The sequence below is a fragment of the Sphaerodactylus townsendi genome, linkage group LG10, assembly GCF_021028975.2.
Source record: "Sphaerodactylus townsendi isolate TG3544 linkage group LG10, MPM_Stown_v2.3, whole genome shotgun sequence".
NCBI classification, from domain to species: Eukaryota; Metazoa; Chordata; class Lepidosauria; order Squamata; family Sphaerodactylidae; genus Sphaerodactylus; species Sphaerodactylus townsendi.
In genome coordinates, this window is record NC_059434.1 from 56065600 (window position 1) to 56077820 (window position 12221).

The 12221-nt window shown below is 40.4% G+C and overlaps 1 long non-coding RNA gene across 1 annotated transcript; it reads right to left on the reverse strand.

The window, feature by feature from the left end:
• Window positions 1-4018: 4018 nt before the first annotated feature.
• Window positions 4019-7556, reverse strand: LOC125440264. Its single transcript, XR_007245658.1, has 3 exons — window positions 7418-7556; window positions 7134-7193; window positions 4019-4090 (listed from the first exon to the last, which is right to left on the reverse strand). It is a non-coding gene; the product is annotated as an uncharacterized LOC125440264 (long non-coding RNA).
• Window positions 7557-12221: the final 4665 nt, after the last annotated feature.

The window sequence follows — 12221 nt, forward strand, 5'->3', positions numbered from 1 at the left end:
TATTTAAAAGAACTGCTGCTGTGAGGAAAATCAAATGTACACAAGCCCATCTATTCACTTGTAAAGTGGAGGGTCCTATTTTTTTAAAGAAAATAAATGTACACATGACGAAAGCTAAATCATGTTCCCAAACCTTGAAGATTTTTCCCGCCATGGTGAAATACAGGCAATAAACTGGAATATGAGAAAAATTATAAAAGATGCACAGGACAACTAAGTAAGATTTGAGAATGGGCAGAATTTAGCTCCCCCTTCCCACAAACTCCTTTTTTTGCCAAAAAGAAGTGAACATTCAATTTAAATTCCCTGAGCAGGAGGAACAAGCTGACTCACATACCATTTCAGATCTGCCAGTATCTGCTATCGTTGTCTTCAAAATGAAAGCACTTTATCCTACATGTGTGCAATTTGGTAAAGAGGATCTCTTGGGTCAGAGGTACAGTTGCCCCAATTTCATTCTGAGTATGGATTCTAAAATTTGGAAAAAAATGTTTTCTACTAAAAGGAACAGAAATTGGGTTCATTTTGTAGTAGAACTAGCTTTGGCCATTTCCACATGGCCACGCTGCAGGGGTGCGTTGGCGTAAATGACGCCGACGCACCCCCCCCCGGACCGTTCGGTAGGGGCAGGGAAGATGGCGCAGCCTGCGCAGAGGCTGCGCCATCCCCCGAATGTCTTACCGTCCCTCCGACCTTCCGGCGCGTTGCCCAGGCCAGGGGACACGCCATCCTGCCCTGCGTAACAGCTCTGGAGTCACAGGGCAGGGGGGGTGTCCTCTGGCCTAGGTAACATGCCAGAAGGTTGGAGGGATGGTAAGGCATTCGAGAAAGGGGGGGAATGGCGCTTTCCAGCCGCTGTCATTCGCATGGAAGCGTTTGTAAGCTGCTGTTTCTGAAAAACCTCACTCAGGGAGCAAGGTTCGGAAACAGTGGCTTTGTGCCACTCGGGGGTTGTGAGGCCACTGCTGCTGCATCATGCGAACTGTAACAAAAGGCGCTTATATCTTCTGCTTTTCGCTGCCACCAAAATATAAATTTGTGTGTTTTTTTTTATAGCCCACTCAAACTGATTTTTAAACACAGTCACCACCCTGCCTGGGGAACACACAGACACAGACTGAAAAATAAATGATGAAGACTGGAATGGTTTAAAGTTGAACCAAAACCTTAAAACGTTTATTTGCTGGCTTTAACAAAGAGGCTTCTCAGATAAACTGGAGAGGAAATAAGCATATTGGTTTCAGAGAGAGTTTGCTTAAGCTTTACGGTTGCTGAGAATGGTTTGTTCTTGTGCTTAACGGTTTCAGGCAATGAATGTTTCTTAAAGCGTATGGTTGCAGGCACTTCACGTAAGTTACACGATGGACACTCACAGGTGTCCCTTCACTTAAAGTTTTACTTTAAAGATGTTTCTCAAAAGATGGTACTGTGGAGGTTTCACACTCCCTTTTAAAAATAAAAACCTCAGTCCGCTGTTCCTCCTCACAAAAATAAAACACTCAGTTTTCGCCCTGTGGGATTCAGGCATACAGCCTCCCTCTCCCACAGTCCCAAAACTTGGCTTCCCTGCCACAGGATTTGGGCCTCCCAAAAACTGATGTTCCCTTTGAGGACAGACCCACAGACTTTAGAGGTTTCCCTCACAAACCATACACCTGAGGGCGGACACTTGCCTCCAAACTCAGGGCTTTAGGTGACACAATAGCTTTCTCAGCTATTCCTAACAACAGCCACACAGCAGTGAGAGAACTTGGTGGATTCACCTCACTCTGTCTCAAAAGTACCTGAGGGCACAAAAGCTCATACAGAGCCAAACAGTCCGAAGACTCAAAAGCCAGAACCCCTCAGCTCTAGCGCTGACAGTTTATATAGACTCTGCCTTTTTTTTCCTCTGGCCAATCAGGGCTGGCCAGGGCTTAACTCTTTAAGGGGCGGCTCCACCCTGTAACCTGAATGCAGTATAAGTGCATTCGTCACATGAACCCCTCCCCAGGGACGCTGTTTTTAGTGTCCCTGGGACGCTGTATTCCGCCCGTGCAGAAACAGCCTTTAATTCTGACATTAAAGAACATGACTCATGGATCCTCTGAAGATGCCAGCCACACATTCAGGTGAAACGTCAGGAGAAAATACTATTGGAACACAGCCAAACAACCCGGAAACCTCACAACATCCTAGTGATTCCAGCCATGAAAGCCTTCAACAATACACTGAACATGGCTCAAGTTTTTAACTTGACATATGACCTGTTTATTGGACCAGCTCCCAATTTAGCAGAAAAAGAGAGAATCTTCCAGGCAAGAGGCTGCTTTCTGTGGAGAAGCCAGTACTGGTATTCATTGTTTCCTGATCCCTTTGAAAATCGTGTCAGTTCACCACAGTGCATCTTTAGGCTCATCTTTTACTACAGTGAGGCTTGATTACCTGCAGTTAGATCCCATGCTGTTCTGATAATAAATAACAGAATTCAATGGAGTGGGTTGCTTGTTGAGGATTGCTGCCCCATGGAGATGTTATTGGAGTCTTTAAATATTTACCTTGGAATATTTGCCAGATGCACCCTACTTTTCACTCATTTATGGTATGGAGATACAATTCTGGAAATATCCCGTGGACAGCTAATTCTGAGGTAACATTTCTACATGATTACTTTAAAAAGCTTATTCTAGAACCCATTATATTGGAAGCAGCCCTTAATGTATCACAGAATTACATGATCTCAGAAAGTGGTTTCATGGTCCATGAGGGACAGGGAAACTAAGAATTAATCAAGAGCTAACGATCTGTTAAACAACACTCTCTTGTTTATGAAAAAATGTACAATAATATAATGCTAAACCTGGTTTTCATGAAAACCTTGTTTGCTTTAATTGGATCTTCAAACATTTGGTGGTAGAAAGTGTCTCCAAGTTGCAGCTAATTTATTTACTTACTTTTTTATTATTTATTTATTTATTTTTATTTGATTTATAAACTGCCCTCCCACAAGGTATGGAGATTCCACAGGCTTTTCAAGACAACAGATGAATAATGGAAGTGGTTTGTCATTGCCTGCCTCTGCAAAGCAATCGTTGGTGGTCTTCCATCCGTGTTCTAACCAGCGTTGACTCTGCTTAGTTTGCAACATCTGATGAGACTGGGCTATCCTGGGCCACACTGGTCAAGGTCTGAATGAAATGAACTTACCCCCCTTATTTACACTGTACTGAAATCCTCTTGATTCTGTAATATATATGGGTCCCGTATGCTGGTGGTTGCCATTCCATGATAGAAATTAGTGAAGATCAAATTGTTGAGTTATATCTTTAATTTTCTGTAAAAGTAGCTATTAACTTTGTACAATAATCCACTCCAAGTTGATGTAGTGGTTAGAATATTGGGCTTGGATATGGAAGGCCAAGTTCAAAATCCCACTCTCCCATTAAAGTTCACTGTACAACCTTGGCTTAGGTTCCCTCAGCTAAACCTATATCTCAAGATAGTTGTGACAATAAAATGCAGAAAGCAGTGTTTTAAACTGCTTTTGAACCCAATTAGTGAGAAAAGCATGGTATAAATATCTAAATCAATTAGTCCTGGGGCAGACTAAAAAAGCAGGAGAGTTGAAGTTACACACAAACAGGGTCCTTTCCTGTGCCACACTCTACTATCATGCTTGAAGTTATCCCCCACCCCCGCACTGACCCATCCCACTCCAATTCTGCAAATCAGCTGTGATGAAACAAAAACTCTGGAATCAGTAAAGGTCAACAGTGAGATAAGGAGAAGGGAAGAATAACACATTGATTTTGCTTTAGAGTAACATTCTTCCAACCCACATTCCATTTGTGGAATGAAAGGAAAACTCACATGCCAATGCTGTCAGTACCTCCATTAACTCACTACGCAAGTGACAATTTAAACTGCCTGTCAATCAAGGGTCCTTTCTCCAATTAACAAGAAATATAGGGAGGAGGATCTCTTGGGTGATGGTACAGTCCCTGAGAATTTCAGTCCAACTAAGTAGAAGAAAAATTACCTTGTAAATGTGTTTCCCCACAAAAAGAAATGGATACAAAAGAACGTAGTTTTCTTTTTAAAAAATCAGCAACTATAATAAAGGAAATGAGTAGAAGTTATTAAGAAGTGAAACAAACTGAAAATGAACCATTGCTGTACATATCCTTAGCCACATCCATATGTCATCCAAAAGTTCTGCACTATATGCATTTAAACATTATCATAGCTAATGATATGGGTCTTCACCAACAGATTGACCATTCTAGCAGTTTCTTCAGAAGTAAAATGTGAGACTTGGGGGTTGAGTTCAGCAGTAACACATTGGCTGGGTTTTTTTTCTGTTTCCTTTTCATATGACTTTATAAAACTGAATGTGTTTCATAGAATCATGAAATCATAAAGGTGGAAGAGACAACAAGGACCACCAAGCCCAGACATGCCATACAGAAATACACAACCAAAGAGCCCTTGACAGAAGGCCATCCAGCCTCTGTTTAAAACCTCCAGCCCCATAGCCCAAGTCAGTGTATTCCACTGTTGAACAGCTCTTACTGTCAGGAAGTTCTTCCTAATGTTTAGGTGGAATCTCTTTTCCTGCAGCTGGAATCCATTACTCCTTGTCTTTGGAGCAGCAGAAAACAAGCTTACTCCAACTTCAACATTTACATCCCTTTAAATTTTAAAACATGACTATCTTAACATCCCTTAACTTAATTGTTTGAATCCTTGTTGTTTTTCCTTTTTTGAACATTGGGGACAACATTAGTCCTCCTCCAGTCTGCTGGGACTTATCCTGTTCTCCAGGAGTTCTCAAAAATTATAGCAGGTGATTCTGAGATTACTTTTGCTTGTTTTTTAATACCCTGAGATGTAATTCGTCATGCCTTGGAGATGTGAATTCATTTAAAGTAGCCAGGTATTTCTGTATTACCACTTTATTTATTCTGTGCTTAATTTTCCCTACTGCATCTTCTGTTCCATTTCCCCTTGGTTGAGCACTGTTTTCCTTTTGGAAGAAGACCAAGGCAGAGAAGGTGTTGAATAGTCCTGCCTTTTCTCCCTTCCCTGTTAACATTTTGCCATTTTCTCCACACAATGACCCTATCATATCCTTTTTCTTCCTTTTGCTATAGACATAATCAGAAAAGCCTTTTTAATTACTTGTAACTTTTCTGGACTTGTTCTGCACTTTAGATTTTCTGACTTTCTCCCTACACATCCTGGCTATTTGTTTGAATTGTTCTTTGGTGATTTCTTTCTTTTTCCATTTCTTGTACATATCCCTTTTAAATCTCAGCTCAGTTGAAAGGTTTTTAGACATCCATCCTGGCTTCCTTAGACACTACCATTTTTCCTCCTCATTGGAACTGTTTGAAATTGTGCCTTCAAAATATCACTTTTAAGAAACTCCCATCCATCATGCACTCCCTTTTCTTTTAGTATTTTTAACCCCAGGATCACACCCAGTAGTTTCCTAAGTTTACAGAAATCAACTTTTGTAAAGTCTAGAATGTGTGTTTGACTACGCTTGGCATCCCCTTTCCACTGTATAACAAACTCCAGGAGAACCCACCTAATAAACTCCAGGAGAACCCACCCCTTCCACCCCATTAACCAGGTCATCATTGTTGATTAGGAGCAGATCTAAAATAGCCAATCCCCTTGTTGCCTCTTCCACTTTTTGGACCATGAAACTGTCTGCAAGGCAAGTGAAGAATCTGTTGGAGTTTATAGTCTTGTCAGAATTTGACTCCCACAAATATCAGGATAATTGAAATCTCCCATTACTACTATTTCTTTCCTGTTTGAAAGTCTGTTTATCTGTTCCAAGGAAACCATAATCCAACTCTTCAGTCTGACTTGGGAGTCTGTAATAAAGCCCCACAATGAGATCACTGTTGTTCCTCTCTCTTAATTTTTACCCAGATGCTCTCAACCTGACTTTCAAATTTAAGTCATGGACTTGCTTACAAGTATAATCATCCCTGATGTATAATGATATTCCTCCTTTCCAACCCATCTCTTGCCAGTAAACCATCTTCATGAAACCACAGATCATGGTTCCAAGAAGCCAAAATGTTCCTGGCAGCACCACCTATTAAACCAGTTGTTCACCTCCACTATTCTTTTTTTCCCCTCCCTGGGTCATATCGTTCAACTGGGAGTACAGATGAAATGACAACCTGCGCATCCAGATCCTTCAGCTTCCTTCCCAGAGCCTCAGAATACCTTGTGATGCCCCAAAAACTACATCTTGCAGTATCATTTGTTCCCATATAGATCAAAAGGAAGGGATAATAGTCAGTAGGCTTGACAAGTCTTTTCAACCTCTCTGTAACATCACAATTTTTGCCCCAGGGAGACAGCACACCTCTCAAGACATCTTCTCAGATCTGCAAATCACTGATTCTGTTCCCCTCAGCAGGGAGTTCCCTACCACCACCTCTTGTCTTCTCTGGGGAATTTGCAGAGACCATTCCATGGTCTGAACCTTCTGTCACATGCACGTTCTCCAAGGACTGATCTGTTGCTCAAATGCCTGTACCTTATCCTCACTGATAAGAAAGAAAACTTCAGATCGATTCTGTAGCTTCAAATTCACAAAATGCTCAGTAGTCCCTCTACTTCTATGTGTCACACTCTCCAAATGTCCACCTCCTGTGTCTGAGAGCTGCCCTACTCCTCAGAGAACTCCTCAGTTTGTTCTCCACCCAGTACCATCTGCTCCATTCTGTCCAGGAAACTCTAATTCTTCTTTCATGTGCTGAAGAGTAGATACTTGTGCCTCAGGCTGCTGGAACTTCTCTTCCAAGAGAGCAACCAACCCTAACCCACATCCTGCAACAACAACAAAACAAATATACCACGGCTGTTATAGGTGACTGCAGCAACTCCCTTACCATCCATATTTAGTAGTCCTAAATATTAGTATTAAACAGGCCTTCCTTACAAAAAGTCTCCCACTAAATTTCTTAACAAAATGAGGAGGAGCCAAGTTCCAGCTCACTGAGCTCCAGGGATTGAAGCCTCCGCTCCCAATCAAGCCACCAATTCACCTTCTACTCTCTCCACAAGGATTGGTTATGAATGATGTAAGGATAACCCCCCCCCCCAAAAAAAACCCCAAAACTCACCTTTGCTCTTTATTCTGCTCTCTTCTGCTCCATCTCAGAGATTAAGGTGCTCGCTGTTGCCTGTCAGAGATTGCACAAAAGAGCTGAATGGCAGCAAAACAGAGCTGGTGACTCACCAGAAGCCCCACCTCTCAGAAGTCTGAGGCAAGCACATGACCAAAAACAAAGAAAAACCCACATACAAATACATACACCACTCTAAAAAAACAAACACACAGGCCCTCAAGAACACATACAGTTAGAGATTTGGTTTTAATGTTAATCCCTCTCAAAACAGAACTCACCTTTTGCTCTCTGTACAGCTGCCTTCCGATCCCTTTTGCTGCCTCTCTGGCTCATTCTACACATGATGTTTATAATAAGTTGTAGTCTTTATAAAAGAACTCATTTTCCCTATTTATAAATGAAAAATGAATTATTTTTTAATGAGTTGCAATTGCATATCTGCTGCGAGGAATCCACCTCTGAGGCTCCTCAAAAGAGCTGAATGGCAGATAAACAGAGCTGGTGACTCATAAGAAGTCCCACCTCTCAGCTGCCTTCAGCTGCCTTCTGCACCTGCATTTCTGCCTCTCCATATTATTAGGTACGAGGGTTTTTTTCGGTAAGAAAAAAATACTTAATCTGTTATACATCACTATTTCCAACGTTTACCACTTATTTAGTTGGAAAATGTTATATGGCAGCTCACCCCAGACTAGTGTGAGGCAGTTTACAAAGTTTTAAAAAAGAGAATACAATAAAAGCATTGAAATACAGTAAAAGAATTACCAATAATGAAACAAGAAAAACATTAGCGAAGGGAATAAAAACAGCATAAAACAACATCTAGCACCCTAACATAATCTACATAAGAAGCCTTAGGAATAGAATCATACTATAAAATACATCTTAAAATGGGTAACACTGACTGCACAACTTTTCTTATATTGCTTATCAAGATCTTCATATTCAGCTTGCTTGATTTTTCAAAATGTCATCAAGGTTGTCATATTTACCATAAGATTGTACTATACACTACAAGCTTAGAGTTTAATCAGTTCTCTTTTGATGTGGAGCATACATGCATACTTATTAGAATTCTGAGCTGTATACTAGTAGATTGTTCCATAGCAACTGCAACAAGATCTGATTGTAAACTATTAAAGATATTCACTTGCCCTCATCAGTAAAAAGCTTTCAAGGCAAAAAGGTTTACCCAAGTTATGACTTCACTTTTCATCACTTGAAGCAGAAAATTTTCAAGGTTTGAAGCAATAATTGCCTTATCTGTCACAATTTTCACATACTCTTTCACTGAGGGCACATTTGTTAGTCGTATTGTTTACTTTCATGTATAATTAAACCATTTTAAGCAAACTTGTGGAATAATTGTTAAGAATGGCATGTCGCAACACATACTAATAGAAATCAGAATAAATACATGTATAAACTGCTTCCACCCTTTAAATTTCCACATCATTTTCATTTAAATTTAAGTATTTTCCTTACCTTTGCATATCTATTTCCTCATTTATAGTGCAGTTTGACGCACTGCTACACTTCATTTTCCATGCAGTTTGTCCACACTCCCCTACTCCAAATGGCAGTCATGACATCATTCGTTATGCAGCAGACACACCCCCTTTCCCCCATTTTTTTTGCTTTTTTCACACATACACTCTAGTGAAAATGAAGTACTTCACTAATTTGATAATACAAAAAGAAAGAAAGGAGAACACAATTAAGAGAAAAGAAGGAAAGGAGTGAGATGGGAGATGGGAGAAAACCACAGACCAAGACCAAAGGGAAGGTTGGATTATCACCCTGAGAGTATTTATTTATATTTATTTATTTATTCGATTTGGTAAACCGCCCTACCCCCAAAGGGCTCAGGGCGGTGCACAACAACAACAATACAATAAAACAAATCGAATAACCCCAGTCAAAATACAAAGCCATAAAACTATAAAACTATAAACTACAGCAGCAGTAATACTTGCAATAAATAATTGAATTAATAATAGAAGACGTCTGGCATCCAACCCCAGTGGTCAAACCCTGGGATGGGAGGGGATTGGCAGAGGGTCCAACCACAGGATAGCCAGTGTGTAGCAGGGATGCCAGTACTTTACGGGCGGACTCCAGCGGCCGGCTCCCTCAAAAAGCCCGGGTGAAGCAGAACAGCTTACCTGTTTTTTACAGACCCCTCCAAGCGGAACTCTCCAAGGTCCCACAGGGCCCTAATTGGTGGAGGGAGGGCGTTCCAACAGGCAGGGGCCAGGGCAGTAAACGCCCTGGCCCGTGTGGAGGCCAGCCGCATCATGGAGGGGCCGGGAACCACCAGTAAATTCGCCTCCGCAGAGCGGAGGGCACGACTCGGGACATAAGGGGTGAGACCACCCACATTTCTATCAATTCTAAACCTTGAAAATTTTCTGCTTCAAGTATGCATAACGGCTGGGATTTTTGGTGGGAAAGAATGATTGAATCAATATGATCACACTGGCAATGGAAGTTAGGTTGTAAGCATTCCTGGGGAAAAGATCATACTAGAAGTGTTCATTAAAACTCTGAAGGAAAATATGGTTGTAGTTTCTGGAACCAAGAAGGGAAATAAAACATGCATACATCTACAGAAAAAGTGGGCCGGGTATAAGGTAAACAACCCATGTGAAAAAGGCCAAAATAAAAAAAGGACAAAAAAGAACAAAAACCATGTAATGGGGAATTCCCAACATTTTGCCCAGGCCTGAAGGATTTGAAGGAGACACAAAACTTCAGGAGGCTTTTTGTAGCAAGGGCAAGTGACCAGGAGGTGAGGCAAGGAGGCTATATATCTGCACTGTATCACTTTGGGAAAGGCTTTTCCTGCTGGCCATTGGGTATGAAGTGCAGTGAGTGGCTGGAGAGTTGTGGCTTTATGAGAGCTCCCCCACCCCACCCCCCGAAGTTATTTTGTGAGCATAGGAGTGACTGTGCTTGTTTGGAATTTGAGTGATTGTGTAAATGATGTTTCCTCCCTCCATCGTTGGGCAGATGAATCAGTGTTTGCAAAGGTTGGAAATAGTTTTGAATTTGAATCTGATTTTTTTTTAGAGTTTCCTTGTGTTTTTCCTTGTGTTTTTCCTTGTAAAAAGAGAGGTTTTGTTCTGTGGGAGACTGGAGTGCAGAAAAAAATAGTCTTTTATGGCAGAGGGAATGAGCAGGTGGGCGGCATAAGCTTGCATGCCAGTTTGCCACATGCCTACTTTGTAAAGAGATGCTATTTTATTTCTGGCCATGTACAATGAAGTAGGCTAGCCAGCCGCCATTTTGGTTATACTTAGAAAGGTCATTTAAGGGTTCCTGTTTCAGGCTTTCACTAATCTACCACCACCACCACCCGCTTCTTATCTTAATTTGTAGCTTAGGTGATTTTAATAGTTATAAGGAAGTAGTTTAAGGTTATTTGAATAGGTTTGCATAAACAGAGTGGATTTATAGTTCAATTAATTAATTAAACTAGTTAAATCCAAGCTGTTATTTCATGTCTTCTTTGAATGCATGCCTGAAGCAAACCTTTTATCGTGCCCTATCACATTAATACGAAACCATGTGCGAGGGTTAGAGTTCTCCAGAATTCATCATCAGACTGAATGTTATTTTAGTTGGTTTTTTAATTTTTTCCATGGACTAATGTCTAGTTTACTTTGGGATAACCATCTGACAAGGTATCAGTTCAAGAAGATCTGAAATATTTGTCAGAGTTTTGTGAACTAAGTCTCACTACAAAGTAAAATAAGGCCGCCCACATTTCTATCAATTCTAAAGTGAGAGCGCACAGATAAAGCAGCAGGAGTGAAATCAGATTTGTATGAAGTTTAGAAAAAAGTAGAACCCACATAAGCTATACTATAAGAAGGGAAAAATCAATTTCCAAACACTGACTACATCAGAAATTAATAATCTGCTGTAGGAGGCCAGATTTAGGGATGTATATTTCCCTAAATATTTCCCTGGGTATTCTAGAACATCCTGGAAATGGCAATTAGAATAAGACTGGAAATCGCAATTGTGAATTGTAGTACTTTATATTGAAATCCACTTTACGCATTCACTATATTATAAAATGATTTAGCCAGGTCATCACTTTCATCTAAGAAAAAAATTAAGAGTTCAGCCTATATTTGCAAAACCCTTAAAATGTTCATATCTCCATGCAAATGCAGAGATTTTTAAGAACATATTTTAGGTAGTACCTATGAAGAATAGACAGGGAATGGATGGATGGTTCTACTTAACAGAAAACATATTTAAAAAAAAAAACATCTTAGAAGCAGAAATTGAGTGGGCACCACTGAAATTGGGAATAATTTTCAGTGCCTTTTATTATTTATGGAATGTTTAGCTTACAACATGTACTTGTTCATGCATATATTATTAAAGGCACCATAAGTAAAAAGTATCATTAGGGTTGGCAACACTCCCAATTCAAAGTTCCTTAAGCCACAAAAGGTAAAAGCTGCCAGATTCCCACAACCAGTAACATAAAAGGAGAATTGCAAGTCGTGTTAGCTCCAGTATGGTGACTGCATACTATTTTGTTGATGTGTTTGTTTTCCAATTACTTGCCAGCATATTTTCTTGCAGGCTGCTTTGGTCTTCATTTTGAGTGAAATCCTTTCACCATTTGTTTATCACAGTAGTCAACTGTAATGCAGTTTAGCAGACAAGTGGATTCCAATTCAAAACATACAAAAAGAGTTTCAATTTCTATTTGATAATATTTCAGAAGTTACCGTTATTCAGAGTTAAAACTATGCTCAGCAACATATTCAGATAAACTTACCCTCGAGCCATATTTCAGTTACAACTAGAGCTGTGCATAAGGTACAGTTCTAAAGATACACCGGGGGGGGGACGCGTAGGGGGATTTTAAGTCATAGTTTGGTGGCAAAGTACACCCATTCTACTGTGCTTCCCTTGGCACCTGCATTTTCCTATGTTCAGATTATCACCATGAAGGAAAAGTCATATGCAGCAAAGCTCAACACACCCGGGTCCCAAATATATGACAAGGGGGGTCTACAATGTATGTTTTACCTGGCAATTTCATTCATTTCACAA